An 8797-nucleotide genomic window follows, 5' to 3' on the forward strand; every position below is an offset into this window, starting at 1 on the left:
GCTTCTCAACCCTCCAAACATGAAGATCTAGGGATAAGCTTACTTAGAGGTGGTCTTAGCTCCCCCATCTTCATTTTACTTTACCTTCTCCCTATAAATATAGATTTTTAGGATAACCAAATTCTAGTAAGCTTTCTTGGCTTGCTTTAGTTGTATTACTTGCTTGTGATACTTAACCAATGAGAGACCAAAAATAAGAGGGTGTGATTTCTTTTTGAAAACTTATCTTGCATGAGTTGAACACTACAAATTTATGGAGAAATCCATAATAAAATAACTCGCTACAACCTCTAGTGGGATAGATTTTGTCACAACTTCTTCTTTTTTATATGTATTGGGCTTGGCTTCACTTAGATTTGGGGAGTGATTTCTTCCAACAACCCCTTTTTTTGTGATTATGTATGATATTATGTTTTAAGGATAATGTAAACACTTATTCATTTAAGAAAATAAGGTATTGTCAACATATGAACATTATTCTTTTGATATATTGGAGCAAGCATTTTTCACTGTTTGGTGCCAAAAAATGTTAGTTGATGTGGATATGATGATAAGAAAAAAACTAAGAATGATAATCATCAATAACAAGAAGAAGAGGAGGACGAGGACATAAAAGAAAAAGAAAGAGGAGGGAAAAGTAATGATAAGAGAAGATGGGTCAGACAAGTCCATACACTTTAGCTTTAAAGAAGGAAGGTATAATAGTGCAACGGTTAGTGAAACTTTCAGTAGGAGGGACACTGGGGATGAAAGAAAAGTCAAGGTAGAGAAAGTTCCAAAGCTACTAATGAGTGCACCAAAAACTAATAAAAAGATGTACATGAGGAGATGTCTCCAAAGAAGAAAGGGGAAAAAATTGTTCCTTTTCTTGGTTGCCAACAAAGAAAGAAAAAACAAATGACTAAAAATAAAAGGTTACGTGCATAGTGAAGAATGCAACATATAGGAATTCACGTTATTATGAGAGGCAAGAATCATAGAGGAAGCCAGCTTAGAGGCATGATAATTCATGGAATCAAGAAGTCTATCAATTTGGATCTACATAAAATCAAAGGAACAATTAGAATGATTAATGGCATTGTAGAAGTTGATGGTTGTGCATAGGAAAACAAGAGAACATACTATGATGAAGAATGTAATCAAACGGGTACAACAAATTGTAACAATTGATGCACTCTAGCTATCGTCAGAATAAAACCATAACAGAGATTGCAAATGGATGGTTGGATGGCACTACATGAGGTCATATTTGTAATGACTTGCACCAATCTTGTTCTTTATCCTCTCATATTTCAAGGATGGAGCACATTGTCTACCCAAGTATATTATATTATATTATATTATAATGTATATGGGGCATGGAGTTGTTTGCAATGCAAGACACATCCCTTAGAATAGTTAAATTGTATCGTAGAATTACATTAGATAATTAAAGGGCATACATGGGTTGGTTGTTTACTCCTCCATTGTGCTATTAAGAGGTCTGTGTAAGGAAGGTTAACATCATTGTAATGATATATACATGAGAGGATATGCATTTGGGATCTCATGAAGATAATGACATTTAGTAGCTCCTTTCATAAGAATTAATTGAAAGATAGTTATCCTATTTTTACATTATAGTTTGAATTTTATAACATCTTCAACCATCAATATCCCTTATGTTAAGTGATTTATCGTCTAAAATTTATTATTTCTATTATTATATGTGTAGATCTAATTACTTAGCCTATGGTAGTTGAATAAAGAGCTCTCTAAACTAATCGAATGGACCTCTTGCCACTGGTTCAAACTCTTTGTCTGATTTTTCTTATGATTTTTGATTATTGATCAAGTATTTATATAAATATTCATAAGAATGAATATTATTATATGATTTGATAGAGCAATAGATTCAAGATACCCAAATGAAGTTCACACTCAAAACAAGGTGCCAACCAACCTATACATTTGGCAATCCTCTCCTAGAAAATTGACCACAATTGTTATTGCATCTTTCTGATTCACAACTTCTCCAAAGTTTTGTTTGTAACCACAATTCATTTTTATTCTCAGCATATTACAATGGTACGAATAAAAGAGTAATTCCCAGTGCAATCCCATCCATTGACAAAGATATCATACTAGATTCGTGAGATAGAGTGGAAAGGGGAGAAATGATGAAACAGAGGCTGGAAGCAGCACCAGACAGGAACAGTGTTTTAGAGGCTGTTATAATTTCAAGGACCTCAGCTTTAGCTTTTATCATTTATGTGCTAGTTTGACGGTGGAGAATGTGTTCTGCTAAAATAGAGAGGTATGACTGATTTCATTGAGTGTAGGAAATCCCCTGAATATAAGTGTTAACACAGACTCACATGAAACAATCTCATCAATTCACTTTATGATTTGAAATATGTGGTGGCCGCGCGAGCCCCCTCTGACACAAATTATGATGTGCACTCTTCATAATGGAAGATGCTAGGCAGAGCCCCCTTCTTCATGTGCAATGAAGGTGCTCTCCCTAAGCCATCGGCCTTGTTGATTACCGATTGACCCCACCCAGGTAAGTATGCTTTCCCTCGCCCCCTCTCCTCCTATTTGTTCTTACCTCTTCTCCCCCCTCCCTTTCTCCTCTCGCGCATGTGGGATTATCATGTCATACCACACCCAACTTTGCAATTCACAAATCTCTCTTGCAGAAATCGTGATGGTTACATACTCCCAGTGCAAAGTAGGATGAACGCTAGGTACTCTAAAACAAGCTGGAAAGGTTGCTGATTGGCCGAGACACAATTCCTACTTATCGATGATGACAGGACATGGTTTTATCAAAATTACATGAAGTTTCTCCAAAAATGTCTATATGTACATTTTTTGATGAATAGTCCTTTTCAATTAATAAAATTTACTAAGATTACAATTCACAAAAAAGGGGCTGGGGGATATAGGATCACCCCGCGAATGAGTTCAAACGACTGAAGCCAGAATAAACAACATGGCCTCAGCCATAAACTATAAACTATTCATAAAAAAAAAAAACTTTTAACCACCTCAAGCTGCCAAGGCAGTACCAGCAGAGGGAGGAGGATCATCTTTATCAGGAAATCCCCACACATCAGTGGGATTGTGAGGTGGATTGGGAACAATCCAGCCATCAGCAGGATCTGGGGTAGTCACAGTCTCCACATCCTTCTTGTCTGGCTGCGGAGGAGAAATTACCAAGGCTAGCTGAGGAAACTTGCTAGAGTGTGCTCGTCCAGGGGGAGGAGCTAGAGACCGGCCAGAAGCCCGCCCAGGGGGGAGCTGGGGACTAGCTAGAACCACCACGCGGTGGGAAAGCGGAGCGGCGCCTCCAACCACCATGACCACCATTGGGAGAGCGGTGGCGAGGACCCTGGGAGAGTGGTGTGTGTGAATGGCGGCCAGAGGACTGGCATCGGGAATGATGACCGCGAGAGGAGGAGGCATCGATCGAGGCATTCAGAGGAACTCTAGCAATGGTGCAAGGAGCATTGCCCCAATGATTTAACAATTCCTGTAAGTGTGCAACCTCCAGGGCAACTTTATTAGCTTGCACCTGTATCTGCATAATGACATTGTTACAAATGCATGCCTTAGTGTACATTGTAATATTGACATCCGAAAAACTGTGAGTGAATAAAACTGCATTCCTATCTTTCCATAGAGAAAACAAAATCTCCATCCTAAAAGTATGCCAAATTTGGGAGAACTTTCAAGGAAATCTAGGGGAATCACCCAACAGGATCATGTGCCATGAAAAAGTTTCGGGCTTGAAAGGCTTGAAAAAATCATGAATCCAGTGCCAATAATTCTGAGCACGCTTGCAAAACCAAAAAATATGCAAAAAGGACTTAGGTTGGCCATAGAAGGGGCATCTGGGATCAGGAACCCCAATGCGCTTGAGCCGAGGCCCTAGGGGAAGACCTTGGAAGGCAAGGCACCAAGCAAAGTGTGCAACCTGAGGTTCTGTAATGGCACTCCAAATGGTGTCGAATCGTTTTCTCCATTGAGAAAGCGAAGAATGAAAATGCCACCGTTGATTAAGCATGTCCACCATTGGAAGGTGGGGTGAAAGCCATTTGTATCCCATATTGGGCTTATAATTGGTAAATGGAGTGGCTGGAAACCACTTCCAATCATACCACCAAGGACGAACAGACTGAATCCCCACTTTATGAAGTAAGTGCACAGGGATGGAAGACAACATAAGGTCATAAGTTTGGCAATCAGCATGAACAAGGCAGTATTGAACTTGCATATCCTCCCATGACCTGAAATTCATGGTGACTCTTGAAAAAATGTCCTTGGTAGTGCGGATGCCACGTTTAAAGAAACATAGAGCACTGGCACCTTGAGTCTTGGCAAGAGGAGTACCCTGGAAGGCAAACAGGGGAGACCACCAAATGTTCTATTGATTTAAGGATAGCCCATTGCGAAACTCATCACCAGCCCAATGAAGCCAAGGTTTAATAGCTTCCTAGGCTTTCCAGATGCTCTTTATAACAAAAGAGCCCTGTATGACCACTGGTTCACGCATAGTGAGAAGGGTCTGAAAACCAATCCCCTTCCACGCCGGTCTGTTAGCAGGGAAGCCTGAAGAGATGCAATGCCTAACAAGAATTTTCCAGGCTTCATCTCCAGAAATAGCTCTGATAATCCATTTAGCACAGAGGGCAAGGCCTTGCTTCCGAGTGGAAAGCAGGCCGAGACCCCCAGATTCCCTTGGGAGACAACATAAATCCCAAGCAACTCTATGAAAACCATGATGGTCAAAACCAGAGGCCCAAAGAAAATCTCTGAGCAAACATTCTAATTTGAGATAGGAAGCTTTGGAGGGAGCCCAACAAGAAGAATAATACACATGGGTGGTAGCCAAAATCTTAGAACAAATCTGGAATTTACCAGCAAGAGAAAGCAGCTTAGTGATCCAATAATCAAGCTTTTTGCTAATCTTTGTAAGCACAACATTCCAAAGTTCCACAGGGGAAGCCTGGAAAGCAAAGGGAATGCCAAGAAAGTGGAAGATTTTTCCATGAGTAACCCATTTCCATTGGAATTGGTTGAGCCAAGGTGGAGCTAGCAAAAAAGACTGTCAGTAGCATAGCGTTTTATGCCATTGAATGGCAAAGCCAGATGCTTGACAAAAAGTGTCTAGACAATTTAAAGCATTTTTGATGTTTTCTTAATCTTCAATAAGAGTAAGAAAAGAATCATTAGCAAAATGACCATTGACTAACTAGGAGGAAGAATCAGTCAAGGAAATGCCATGGACCATTCGTGAAGACACAAAGTGAGCAAGTAAATAACCAAAACCTTCAGCAACAAGGACATAAAGTACTGGAGCTAGCGAACAACCTTGTCTGATGGAACGAAAAATTCCAAAAGCTTTAGATTGTGAATTATTGATGGTGATGCAAGCATTAGCGTCACCAAAGAGCATCTCCATGGACTGAAGGAAATTGGGACCAAAACCCAAAGCTTGAAGCATAGCCAAAATGAAAGACCATTCAATGCGATCATAGGCTTTAGCAAAATCTATCTTTAAAAAGATAGCCTGCTGCTTGGACTTACGGGCCCATTCCATACCTTCCCAGACATCAATGATGTTGTCAAGAATATACCTAGATTTGATGAAGCCAGTTTGTTCAGGCCACACAATTAGAGGAAGCATATGGAAAATTTTGAGAGAGAGCACCTTAGCAATGATCTTATAAGAAACATTTAGGAGGGTGATGGGCCTCCAGTTGCAGATGTCCTGAGGATCACCAGCTTTAGGTATGAATTGAATATTGCCTTTATTTATGATCGGTCCTAAGCTTTTAGAATGGTATGCTTCAAGGTAGACTTTGTGCAGATCAGGACCAATTTTCTCCCAAAGATGTTTGTAAAATTCATAGGAAAATCCATCACACCCAGGGGATTTGTCATCTGCCATGGAGTAAATTGCCTCTTTAAGGTCTCGGAGGGAAAGAAGTTGCTCACAGAAAGCGCGTTGCTTAACCGCGAGGCGGTTTGGAGTAGCAGTAATACACTTTCTGAGAGCCTCCTCCTGAGCAACTGAATGACCTTGCGAAGAAAAGATGTTCTCATAGTGAAGAACAAAAGCTTGCAGGATGTTAGGCAGACTGGAAAGAACATCAGTTCCCTATTTTATCTTTTTAATCCCAACATTGATATGACGGGCTCAGAGAGCCTAGAAGAACTCCTTCAAGGCTTTGTCACCAACCTCCAACCAGTGGAGATGAGGTTTGATTTGAGCTCCTCGGGCAGCATAGTTATCAACAATTTTCTTTTCATGGCGAAGCCTGGCAAGCTAAATTTGGAGATCCACATCAAAGGGGTTGAAGGTGAGTGCTTCAGAGGCTTTTTTGAGGGCAAGGGTGTTGGCTTCATAAGACTATTTTCTGAAAATTGCCACCTGACGCCCATAGATGCACAAAAATTGAGCCGTTCTGGTAATGGCGTCATTCCACCATTGAATCCAACCTCGATGGGAATGTGGACATGGTTCCAAATTCCAGACATGTTGAATGTGGGAGATGGTGGAAGCATGCAACAACACAGACGTGTTGAGGAAGAATTGAGACTTGGCCACTTTGGGGACAGCTGTTTGCCAAAAAATGCCAAAATAAATGGGATAGTGGTCTGACAACGTCACATCTGTCAGGGGAATGACAGGTAGATCATGATCTTCAGAAAAGGAAAAAAAAGATTGCGCCGAGATCATAGCATGATCAAGACATTTCAATATGCGGTCAGGACTAGCTCCAAAATTGGACCAAGTGTGCTAGGCCCCACTATCATGGCGGCGGCTAGTATTGGGATCAAAAAGGCCCAATTTATGACGCATGTAAAACTAGGCTTCTCTTTCCCCAGCTATCCAACGGAAAGGCAGAATGCCATCTTTGTCAGAGGCCACTTCAACCATATTGAAGTCCCCACATAGGACCCAAGTAGCTGGTGGCAAGTTGTCAGCAAGCCAAACCCACATTTGTGCCCTTTCCATTGCATCATTGGAGGCATAAACATTAATGACTCCAAAGGAATGATTGTTAATGGAAAGAAAAAGCAAAATAATACGGTGTGTGGGGTCAGAACCGGGCGAGATAATAGCAAAATGAAGGTGAGGTGACAGGAGAGTAACTACACCACCTTAGCCAACTTCATGCTGAGAAGAAAACATGATGCTATCCTGCCAAATGACGCGGCATGCAATAGAAAGTATGAAACTAGAAATCTTAACTTCTTGCAAGAAAAGAAAATCTAAATTCCCAAGTCTATGACAGGTATCTCAGACATAGAACTTTCTGGGGAGGTCTGTAAGACCTCGAATATTCCAAGAGAGGAAGTTCATGAGAACTCTTCCATATCATCCTCGTCCTCCAGAGAGGAGTAACTATTCTGCAAAAAGGTAGAAACTGGGTGGAAGTCAGACGAGAAATCCTCTGGACTTACAGCCTGTCGTTTAACCCCTGATATCTCCACACGTCCAAGAGGACTGCAAGAACGCCTTGTTGCTGGTGGTACTATGGAAGAGATTACAAGAGGAGAATGAGCCCCAGCCAAGGATGAGACCCTGGCAGCCACCTTAATCCCCTGCGAACCAGCAGGGTTTGAAATCTGCGAAATCAAAACAAGTGCAATGGAAGCTGTTGGTGTCTCCATGCTAGCAGGCGCTGACACTTTGGTGGAAGCAGGAGGAATCATGGTAACTTCCGCATAGGATGGCTTGGGGGCTAAAGGATTCAAGGCAAGCTTGCCCTTGCACCCAATAGTAACCCATTCTTCTTTTTTTCCTTTGACCTGTTTGATAGGCATCACTTTAGGCTGGGGTTTGACCCTAGGCATAGCCAAAGGGTAGTCCCTGATCTTGTGTTCTACAGACTGGCACCTATAACAAGTGTTAGGTAGGTTCAAGTAAAGCACCTTCTGTGAGAATGTTTGAGCGCCAATCTGGATTTCCATAGAATCCTTGAGATCTTTAGAAAGATCAACTTCAATTCAAACACGCCGCTGAGGGCGAGCATTTAAAAATTTCTCTAGCTCCTTGGTAACAAATTTGCCAAGGGCTTGGGCAATAGACTCAATAAAAGGCCAGCAGGGCAAGGGTAGACCTGGGAATTCGACCCAAACAGAAACCCTAAGCTTTTTATCATCCAAGATAGAGAAGTCGTAGGACCATTTCTGAAAAACAAGCACAGAGGAACGCACAAACCAAGGGCTGTTGGTAAAAACTGCGTCTCCTTGCGACGGGTTAGCAAAGCGAAATAAAAAAAAACCTTTGGTAAGGTTTTGCACAGCGTCAAGGTGGACTCCATGAGGAGTCCAACTTTTGTTGACCCATTCTCTGAGCATAGCTTCAGGGGGAGTCCTACCAACAAAATACCCTATCAAGGTATGTTGTTCTAACTAGTCACATGCAACATCAAATTCTTGCAAAGGAAGGACAATATCAGGATGACCTCATGGAAAACCTTTGGGACAAACTTGTGAGGGTGTTTGTTCAGTCGTGGTGCCATGGCAGTCCGAAGCAGCAGCGTGAACACCAAAAACAACTGGTTCACCGCTGGCCGGAGCCATTATATCCTAACCTAAAGCTCCTGCAGTAAATGCGGTATGACAAGTGCCGACAGAAGGGGAGTGCAGGCGAAGGGCCGTATGCAAATTTTTTTGAAAGTTCCCATGAAGCAAGAAAACCCTAGTAGAGAAAAAAAATGTGATCCTATATGTACATTTTGATAAAATGGAGGACTACAACGTTTAGAGATGACACTCAGATGTAGGAGGATTCTTT

General features: G+C 41.6%; 1 non-coding gene across 1 annotated transcript; it reads right to left on the reverse strand.

The window, feature by feature from the left end:
- Positions 1 to 2397: 2397 nt before the first annotated feature.
- On the reverse strand, positions 2398 to 2553 carry LOC149561877 (U1 spliceosomal RNA). The gene has a single exon (XR_016364311.1). It is a non-coding gene; the product is annotated as a U1 spliceosomal RNA (small nuclear RNA).
- Positions 2554 to 8797: the final 6244 nt, after the last annotated feature.

Source organism: Cupressus sempervirens, chromosome 4, assembly GCF_028749045.1.
Source record: "Cupressus sempervirens isolate cs-2001-9-10 chromosome 4, ASM2874904v1, whole genome shotgun sequence".
NCBI lineage: Eukaryota > Viridiplantae > Streptophyta > Pinopsida > Cupressales > Cupressaceae > Cupressus > Cupressus sempervirens.